The following is a 10,000-nucleotide window of genomic DNA, read 5'->3' on the forward strand; positions in this document are numbered from 1 at the left end:
TATGTCCCTGAGGAATTGTAGACTGAGGGATGACAACATAGTATCACTGAAGTATCGTAAATTAGAGGATGGTACTTCAGGATGACAAGATAACATCCCCAATAAATTATTGACTGAGATGACAAAATAACATCCCCAATAAATCATTGACTGGGAGGGATGGCAAGATAACATGTCCAGCAAATCATAGACAGCGGGGAGATGACAGGAAAACATCTCCAATAAATCATAGTCTGGAAGGGATGGCAAGATAGCATCTCTAATTAATTTATCAATTATATTTTGTTTGGTTTTACTGAGATATTTACTCGAGAAGTGACCCGCAGACGCCTGTGACCACAGGCAACGGGATAGCCATTCAATTAGGATGAATGGTATATCTAATCAATTACAGACTGGGAAATGACAAGAGAACAAGAGTAATGAATCATGGTACTTACCAGGGTCAGCTCAGGTGAGACGCAACACTCTGCACATCCTGAAACACAAATAAACAATATAAAATAGAGCAACACAGAGAAACTCACGTCATACACGTTCTTCTGCAATGTATTATTGCTAAGCTTTAAAACACTTTTATAGCTTGCCTCCACTTCAACAATGACACGATTATTAACTACCGAATCAATATCACGTTTCTTACATATATATATATATATATATATATATATATATATATATATATATATATATATATATATATATATATATATATATATATATATACATACATATATATACATACATATATATATATATATATATATATATATATATATATATATATATATATATATATATATATATATATATATATATATATATATATATATATATATGTATATATATATATATATATATATATATATATATATATATATATATATATATATATATATATATATATATATATATATATATATATATATATATATATATATATATATATATACATGCAAGGAATTCGCAAGAGCAGGCGAAATGGCGAAATATACACAAACACTGATCTCTGGCCGAAGGAGACTCAAACCTACTAACCTTGGAACAAGGTATGCAGTGCTTTACCATCCTCACCACACTGGACCAATACCTTGGCCCCCAGCTCACGCTTGGTCGATTCATGCAGGGGATGAGATGAAAAACTGTAAGCCTCTCGCCTGAAAGCTGGCTGCCTTGGATCAACGTCTAGCGTGAGCTGGGCGCCAAGGTTTTGGTCCAGTGTGGCGAGAATGGTAAAGCACTGCATACCTTGTTCCAAGGTTCGTAGGTTCGAGTCTCCTTCGGACAGAGATCAGTGTTTATATATATATATATATATATATATATATATATATATTCTTCTTCTTTCAACAAACTCACCGGGATATAGTGTTGGAGTGGTTGGTATTTTTCTTTAATAATGTATGAAAGAGAGGAAGATATCTAGGGATTGGCAGAGAATGTGTGTGTATGGTTCCTTTATATGAAGGGAAGGGAGACAAAAGAGGCTGTAAAAATTATAGGGGAATAAGTTTACTGAGTATACCAGGTAAAGTGTACGGTAGGGTTATTATTGAAAGAATTAGAGGTAAGACAGAGAGTAGGATTGTGGATGAGCAAGGAGGTTTTAGAGTGATTATGGAATGTGTAGATCAAGTGTTTACATTGAAGCATATATGTGAACAGTATTTAAATAAAGGTAGGGAAGTCTTTATTGCATTTATGGATTTAGAAAAGGCATATGATAGAGTGGATAGAGGAGCAATGTGGCAGATGTTGCAAGTATGTGGAATAGGTGGTAAGTTACTAAATGCTGTAAAGAGTTTTTATGAGGATAGTGAGGCTCAGGTTAGGGTGTGTAGAAGAGAGGGAGACTACTTCCCGGTAAAAGTAGGTCTTAGACAGGGATGTGTAATGTCACCATGGTTGTTTAATATATTTATAGATGGGGTTGTAAAAGGTGTAAATGCTATGGTGTTCGGGAGAGGGATGGGATTAAATTATGGGGAATCAAATAAAAATGGGAGTCGACAGAGTTACTTTTTTCTGATGATACTGTGCTTATGGGTGATTCTGAAGATAAGTTGCAAAGGTTAGTGGACGAGTTTGGGAGGGTGTGTAAAGGTAGAAAGTTGAAAGTGAACATAGAAAAGAGTAAGGTAATGAGGGTATCAAATGGTTTAAATAAAGAAAAAATGGGTATCACATTGGAGAGAGGGAGTATGGAAGAATACAGATATTTGGGAGTTGATGTGTCAGCGGATGGGTTTATGAAGGATGAGGTTAACCATAGAATTGATGAAGGAAAAAAGGTGAGTGGTGTATTGAGGTATCTGTGGAGACAAAAAAAAAGTTATCTATGGAGGCAAAGAAGGGAATGTATCAAAGTATAGTGTGGTACCAGCACTCTTTTATGGGTGTGAAGTTTGGGTTGTAAATGCAGCAGCGAGGAGGCGGTTGGAGGCAGTGGAGATGTCCTGTCTAAGGGCAATGTGGGGTGTAAATATTATGCAGAAAATTCGGAGTATGGAAATTAGAAGGTGTGGAGTTAAGAAAGGTATTATTCAGAGGGCTGAAGAGGGGCTGTTGAGGTGGTTTGGTCATTTAGAGAGGGTAGATCAAAATGAAATGACATGGAGAGCGTATAAATCTGTAGGAGAAGGAAGGCAGGGTAGGGGTCGTCCTCGAAAAGTTTGGAGGGAGGGGGTAAAGGAGGTTTCGTGGGCCAGGGTCTTGAACTTCCAGCAAGCGTGTGTGAGCGTGTTAGGAGTGAAGGGAGACGAATGGTTTTTGGGACCTGACGATCTGTTGGAGTGTGAACAGGGTAATATTTAGTGATGGGATTTAGGGAAACCGGTTAGCCAGACTTGAGTACTGGAAATGGGATGTAAAATGCCTGCACTTTAAATGAGGGGTTTGGGATATTGGCAGTTTGGAGGGATGTTATATATCTTTATATATGCTTCTAAACTATTGCATCTGGGCGCCTCTGCAAAAAACAGTGATTATGTATGAGTGAGGTGAAAGTGTTGAGTGACGATGAAAGTGTTTTCTTTTGGGGGATTTTCTTTCTTTTTGAGTCACCCTGCCTCGGTGGGAGACGGCCGACTTGCTAATATATATATATATATATATATATATATATATATATATATATATATATATATATATATATATATATATATATATATATATATATATATGAACATTTATTAATAAGCAGAATACATTTACAGAAAAAAACATAAACATGAATACAATGGCACAATGTATCAAAGATCATGAATTTCCTCCAGCTCCTCCGAGGCTGGACGTGAGCCAAGTATGCAGCAAGCATTTCCCCTCTGGATGGCGACGCTGAGGCGCTGGAACATGAAAGTGGCCGCCCTTGGGTCCCTGGTGGTGTCGATGAGTCTGGACCCCAATTCTTTAAGGAAACGTGTGGCATTTTTTCCCCATGATCCCAAGGTCTCTGATCCCACTGCGACAAATTGATACTGTTGGCTAATGTCCCTGTACTTGCTGATCTTGTACTCCTCCCTGTGGTCAGCAGCTCCTCCCTGTCGCCCCACACTGTGATGGATATAGGTGTCAGCCAGGGTGGAGATATATATATATATATATATCTATATATATATATATATATATCTATATATATATATATATATATATATATATATATATATATATATATATATCGTGCCGAATAGGTAAAATTGGTCAATTAGCAAGAACTCATTTAAAATTAAGTCCTTTCTAAAATTTTCTCTTATACGTTTAAATATATATATTTTTTTCATTTATGTTAATGTATAAATTAATAATTTTGTGCCAAAAGAACCTTAGTAAACTTACCTAACCTTATTATAACAAGCGCAATTTAATTTAGCTTAATCCAACTAAACATGTGATGAATGGTTTTGAAATCCGACAAGTTGAAGAATTGAGACACTTATGCAACATAGGGGAATCTTTATTGAAGAAACGTTTCGCCACACAGTGGCTTCAACGCTTGTCCAACCTTTGGACAACGACCTACTTACACTAGTGGCAGGTCCCACTGTGATCCCGCCTCCTCCTGCTTCGACTCATCTGACTGCAGTATATAAGCCACCTCTCTGGCCCTCTGCTGTACTTCCTACAAGAGTGATGGACTGAACACATCGATTCCAGGCTGAGGGACTGTTTACCTCAAACTCCTCCTCTCCTTACGCATTTCTACTTTGTATTGGACTGATGAAGCCACTGTGTGGCGAAACGTGTTTTCAATAAGATTCCCATATGTTGCATAAGTGTCTCGATTCTCCAACTAAACATATTTTGGATAAGTTTACATTAATTAAATAATAAACAAACACAATGAATGTATTTTTTCGTTAGGTTCAGAATGACTTTTGCGAAATTATTGCATACACAAATTTTCGCTTGCCTTATTCGGCAAGAAGAGCGTTGCTATTTAAGCCAAAATCGCAGGTTTTACCTATCCGACACGACATAAATACGTATTAGCAGACTGAACAGATAAATGAACTGTGGTCCTGGTGGTAGCAGGTCAGCAGGCCATTCTTCTGTTTAATCATCAACAGTCGTTCATTAAGACTTGCCTTAAGGTCATGCATCTCCTTATTGTATGTATCCTCATTCACTAACACCTATCATTCACAGCAGCAATGACCCGCGACAGATTCAGTCATTCGTGTGTCAGCAAAACTTTGGGTGACTGAATGCGCTGACAGAAGTAGCACCTTTGCTGTGTTGACTGAAATAGCACTATAACTGTGTTGATTAGCTCATTTGCTGCGTTGATTGAAGTAACACCTTTGCTGCGTAAAATGAAATAGCACCATTGTTATGTTGACTACGTAGCTCCTTTCGTGCAATGATCGTTGTGGCACCTTTACTGCGCTGACTGAAGTAACACCTTTTGTTACGCTGACCGATGTAGCTCTTTTGCTGTGTCGACTGAAGTAGAAAAAATGCCGTGTTGACTGAAGTTGCACCTTTGTAATGTTGACTGAAATAGAACCTTTGTTGCATAGAGAAGGAAAATGAGCTGGAACAACGGACCATCTTTGCCTTTGGAGGTTACAAAGTCACATCGACGAAACGCTTGTTTCAAGTTTGAAGTGCCTTAAGTGTGGAATATTGTATCGTGTGAGAGATACTGTGGTGTATGTATCACACTATCATAACAGAGACTGTGTCAGGTGAATTACGGAATATATGTTATGTGTGTCATGTGTGAGACAGGAAGTGTGTCATGTGTGGGACAGGAAGTGTGTCATGTGTGGGACAGGAAGTGTGTCAAGTGTGGGACAGGAAGTGTGCCATGTGTGGGACAGGAAGTGTGTCATGTGTGGGACAGGAAGTGTGCCATGTGTGGGACAGGAAGTGTGTCATGTGTGGGACAGGAAGTGTGTCATGTGTGGGACAGGAAGTGTGTCATGTGTGGGACAGGAAGTGTGTCATGTGTGGGACAGGAAGTGTGTCATGTGTGGGACAGGAAATGTGTCATGTTTGGGACAGGAAGTGAGTCATGAAATGGACTGGAAGTGTCGTGTGAGAGACAGGAAGTGTGTCATGTGTGAGAGTGGAAATACGGAAGTTTGTCATGCAAGGGACAGAAAGTGTCAAGCGAGAGAGAGAGGAAGCGTCAAGTGAGGGAAAGAGATTGTCATGTGGGTGTGTCATGTTAAGTACATTGCGTCAAAAAGTGTGTCACGTGAAAGAGACAGTAGACCAAGAGAAAAAAACTCTTCTGTCAATTTTCCAAAAAATTCTATTTGCTACTTCCAAAGACTCGTAGGAAGTGACAGACTGAGATCAAGGATAAAGATCCACTGAACCAGGCGCAATAAACACATAAAAAATCTTTCGTAACATTAAGCTGGTAGAGCACCGTTGACTCCTCAAGACTGCGGTGCTCTTCACCAACACCAAGACTGAGGGACTCATTACTTCATCTTTAGTATATAGTTCCACTGTCTTCCAGTTATGTCCCTGAATTTGTATTGATAAAGTCACTGGCTAGAGAAACATCTACAATAAAGATACCCATATGTTGCACATGTGTCTAATTCTTCATGTTGTCAGTATTATACACATACTTGTACAACGTATCATAGAGGTGATCGAGCTCAAAGAACCACAACATTTCTTTATCGTGCAGCATCTGGGTATCTTCAATTTGAAGACGTTTCGCCAGCCATTGACTCTATCCATTCTACTCTCTCTTCGCTCATCACCTCTGCGTTGAATTAAAAAAGCCACTTTTTTGGCGAAACGTCTTCATATAATGATAAGATACCCAGGCGTTGCTCATTTGTCTAATTCCTCATATGATTTGTTGGTACTGCCTATCATTATTGCAATAATTATCACATACCCATGTCATATGCCTGGTTTTAATGAGCTCTAATGCAAAATTACCATTACTATCAGTATCTTAAGATAATCACATAGAAATGTCTACAGAAATTATGTAATATGTAATATCAATAATATCGATTATGTAATATGTAATATCAATAAATTATCAACGTAGGTACGGGGACTCGACACCCTAGTCATATTTCAGGGTCCGTCGCAAGAGGACGTGTGGGTGACAGGCGAAGTCGCCTGGAAGATTACTTGGAGGTCATCATACTGTCTTCACTACAGAGTTTCAGAACCGATAACTCTATCACCCCTTTTAAGCCTTAAAAGCAAGGGTTCCCAAGCTTTTCTCTGTCCCGCGCCCCTAGGAAATGTTTGATTAATATTGCATCCTCTACAACAGTAATATCGCAATTGAAGATGACGTGCATAAAATGCAAATATGAATTGAGCAATTAGAAAAGTTAGTGGGATGAATTGTAAAGGACCTGCCGAGCATGGGCCAACAGGCCTGCTGCAGTGATCCTCCTTTCTTATGTTCTTATGTTCTTATGTAAAACAAACGGAATTGCGCTTTTCATTAGGACTTTGTTGCACCCTCTGAAATGCCATCTTTCTCCCTCCCCCTTCCTGGGGGGTGTGCACCCCAGGTTGCGAACCGCAGATTCAGAGTTACAAGTGGTTCCCGGTAAGGTTATAAAGCGTCTCAGTTAAACATAAATATTACCTGTTTAATCATTGTGCTAAAAAATTATAATGCTGGTCTTCGTGGAAATAAAAAAAGTTGCCTGTTTCACCTCAAGTTAGTCTTCATTGTCACTGCCGTCAGCTTTTTTTTTTTTTTTTTTTTTTTTTTTTTTTTTTTTTTTTTTTTTTTTGTTTCTTTAACTTTTCAAGTCGATCCAACGGAATAGAGTAAAAGAGACGATTACCAGAGAGCTAGGATTTATGTAAAGAAAATTACTGTTGTATATGACAATTCTTAGAGTGCCGTTGGTCTCACTTACAACCGTAAAGTTATTTCAATGTGAAGAACAGGTTCGGTACCTCGGTCAGATGACCGAAAGCTCGACCCACACCAGTCGGCTAATACCCAGGTACCCACTTACTGCTAGGTGAACTGGGACAGCAGGTGTAAGGAAACATATCCAACGTTTTACTCATGCTGAGGGTCGGTCCGGACCCTTAGTGTGTAAGGTGAGGACGTTATCAACAAAGCCATGAAATTTTCCGTTGATGCCCTCATCAATTTTTCTCTCCATGTTTCTAGCTCTCTATGTGGGAACCAGCTCTTCCAGTCTACTTTCCTGTGAGTGAAATCACCTGTACACAAAAGCTTCGCTTTGCTCTTACCTGCTCTCCGAGCCACTTTTTCTAGAATTTGTTTTGCGGGTCTTTTGTTCTCATCATAGTTCTTCGGTCTCCTGTTGTTTGGTTGGGGGTTATAAACAACTGTTAGCATTACCTTGGGTCCCACAGACATTATTTTTCCGACTGTATTGTCTTTGAAGTTATCAGTGTCCATGTTACCCATCTCAAAATTCTGCTGATTTTTTTAACGATAGTGCCAGCCCACCTCCTCCTCTGATTACACTTCTCACAATGATATACCCCTCTGGGAAGAATGCATTGGTTATCATTCTAGAAATTTTTGTCTCCTTGATAGCTATAATATCTGGCTACTCCTCTCTTAATATATCCTTTAGTTTAACACTTGTTTATGATACCATCTGTGTTTGTAAACCACACTCTGATTTCCTTATCCTCCACTTTATGCTGGGACTTCTGGCATTGTGACTGACTTCTGGAGAGGTCGTGTGTGTGTGTGTGTGTGTGTGTGTGTGTGTGTGTGTGTGTGTGTGTGTGTGTGTGTGTGTGTGTGTGTGTGTGTGTGTGTGTGTGTGTGTGTGTGTGTATGTGTGTGTCTGTACTCATCTATTTGTGATTGCAGGGGTCGATCACAGCTCCTGGCACTACTTCTTCACTTCCCTGTCTGTGTACTCACCTATTTGTGGTTGCCTTCACCTACGCAGTGTTGAACTTCCCGGTACAGCCTTCACCTATGCAGTGTTGAACTTCCCGGTACAGCCTTCACCTACGCAGTGTTGAACTTCCTGGTACAGCCTTCACCTATGCAGTGTTGAACTCCCCGGTACAGCGTTCACCTACGCAGTGTTGAACTCCCCGGTAAAGCCTTCACCTACGCAGTGTTGAACTCCCCGGTACAGCCTTCACCTACGCAGTGTTGAACTCCCCGGTACAGCCTTCACCTACGCAATGTTGAACTCCCCGGTACAGCCTTCACCTACGAAATGTTGAACTCCCCGGTACAGCCTTCACTTACGCAGTGTTGAACTCCCTGGTACAGCCTTCACCCACGCAGTGTTGAACTCCCCGGTACAACCTTCATCTACGAAATGTTGAACTCCCCGGTGCAGCCTTCACCTACGCAGTATTGAACCCCAGTAAATCCTGCACTCTAGGATGGTCACCTGTTACAGGCGTGGAAGAAAATATATTTGTTCTGATACTCCCTCTCTTCCTGTCTCTTCAAATACTTCCCACAAGTTCAAAAAGATAATATTTTGAGAATTAGGGATAGTTTAAGGTTCTCATATTTTTACTACATAACGAGAATGTCGAATATGAGAGGAAACACTGTGTATATAGTCTGGTGTATATACCTCTTGATGCATTCAATGAGAAATAGTGCATGTATATATGTGTGTGTGTGTGTGTGTGTGTGTGTGTGTGTGTGTGTGTGTGTGTGTGTGTGTGTATGTGTGTGTGTGTGTGTGTGTGTGTGTGTGTGTGTGTGTGCGTGTGTGTGTGTACGCATAAAAGCTTGAACCAGCAATGCAAGATGCAACACACCCCCAGGGAAGAGTTATGGTGTGGTGTGATATATGCATCAAATGGTGTGAGGTATAAGTAATTAGTAAGAGGTATACTTAAGATAGTGATAGGTATATATGAGATTGTGACAGGCATACATAACAGCATGAAGTGTACATAAGACAGTGTGAGGTATACATAATATAACGTGAAGTGTATATAAGATAGTGTAAGGTATACCAAAGATAATGTGAAGAAGGCATAAAGTAGTGTGAAGTATACATATAATTGATGTATACATAACATAGTGTGAGGTATATATAAGATAGCGTTATGTATATCTAGCTTTCAGTCATTTTATTTGTAAATGTTGAAATGTTGAGCTGACAGATTAATGGACTGCCTGTGAGGGTAAGGGTGAGGGTGTTGGTGAGGTTGTTGGTGAGAGTGTTGGTGAAGGCGTTGGTGTAAGGGTGAAGGAGTGGGTGAGGATGTGGGTGAGTGTCGTGGTGAGTGAGTGTGGGTCATAGTGGGTGAGTTTGTCGTTGAGTATGAGAGCAAAAAAAAATGTTAGCAAAACGCTTCTTTCATTAAGAAATGCACTGAATTCCATCTATTGTGAAGCTCTAGACTTTGCTTATGGCACAAGTTGGGGCGTTCCTGGGCTCGTTAAACGCCGAAATCTAGGCTAATGAACCCAGGTGCTCGAACCAGTGTTCATGAATCATGCTGTCCTAACCTGGGTTCATGAATCCTGATGACTGAACCTGGGTTTATGAATCCTGGTGATTGAACATGAGTTCATGAATCC

At 39.8% G+C, this 10,000-nt stretch overlaps 1 protein-coding gene across 1 annotated transcript in view; it reads right to left on the reverse strand.

The window, feature by feature from the left end:
• Positions 1-10,000, reverse strand: part of LOC128693656 (adenosine receptor A2b-like) — a 316,224-nt gene that overhangs the window by 287,184 nt on the left and 19,040 nt on the right. The window contains exon 2 of the mRNA XM_070091211.1: positions 441-478. The gene's annotated coding sequence lies outside the window, so the exon portion shown is untranslated. The remainder of the gene's footprint in view (positions 1-440; positions 479-10,000) is intronic.

The sequence above is a fragment of the Cherax quadricarinatus genome, chromosome 34 (genome assembly GCF_038502225.1).
Source record: "Cherax quadricarinatus isolate ZL_2023a chromosome 34, ASM3850222v1, whole genome shotgun sequence".
Taxonomy (NCBI): Eukaryota; Metazoa; Arthropoda; class Malacostraca; order Decapoda; family Parastacidae; genus Cherax; species Cherax quadricarinatus.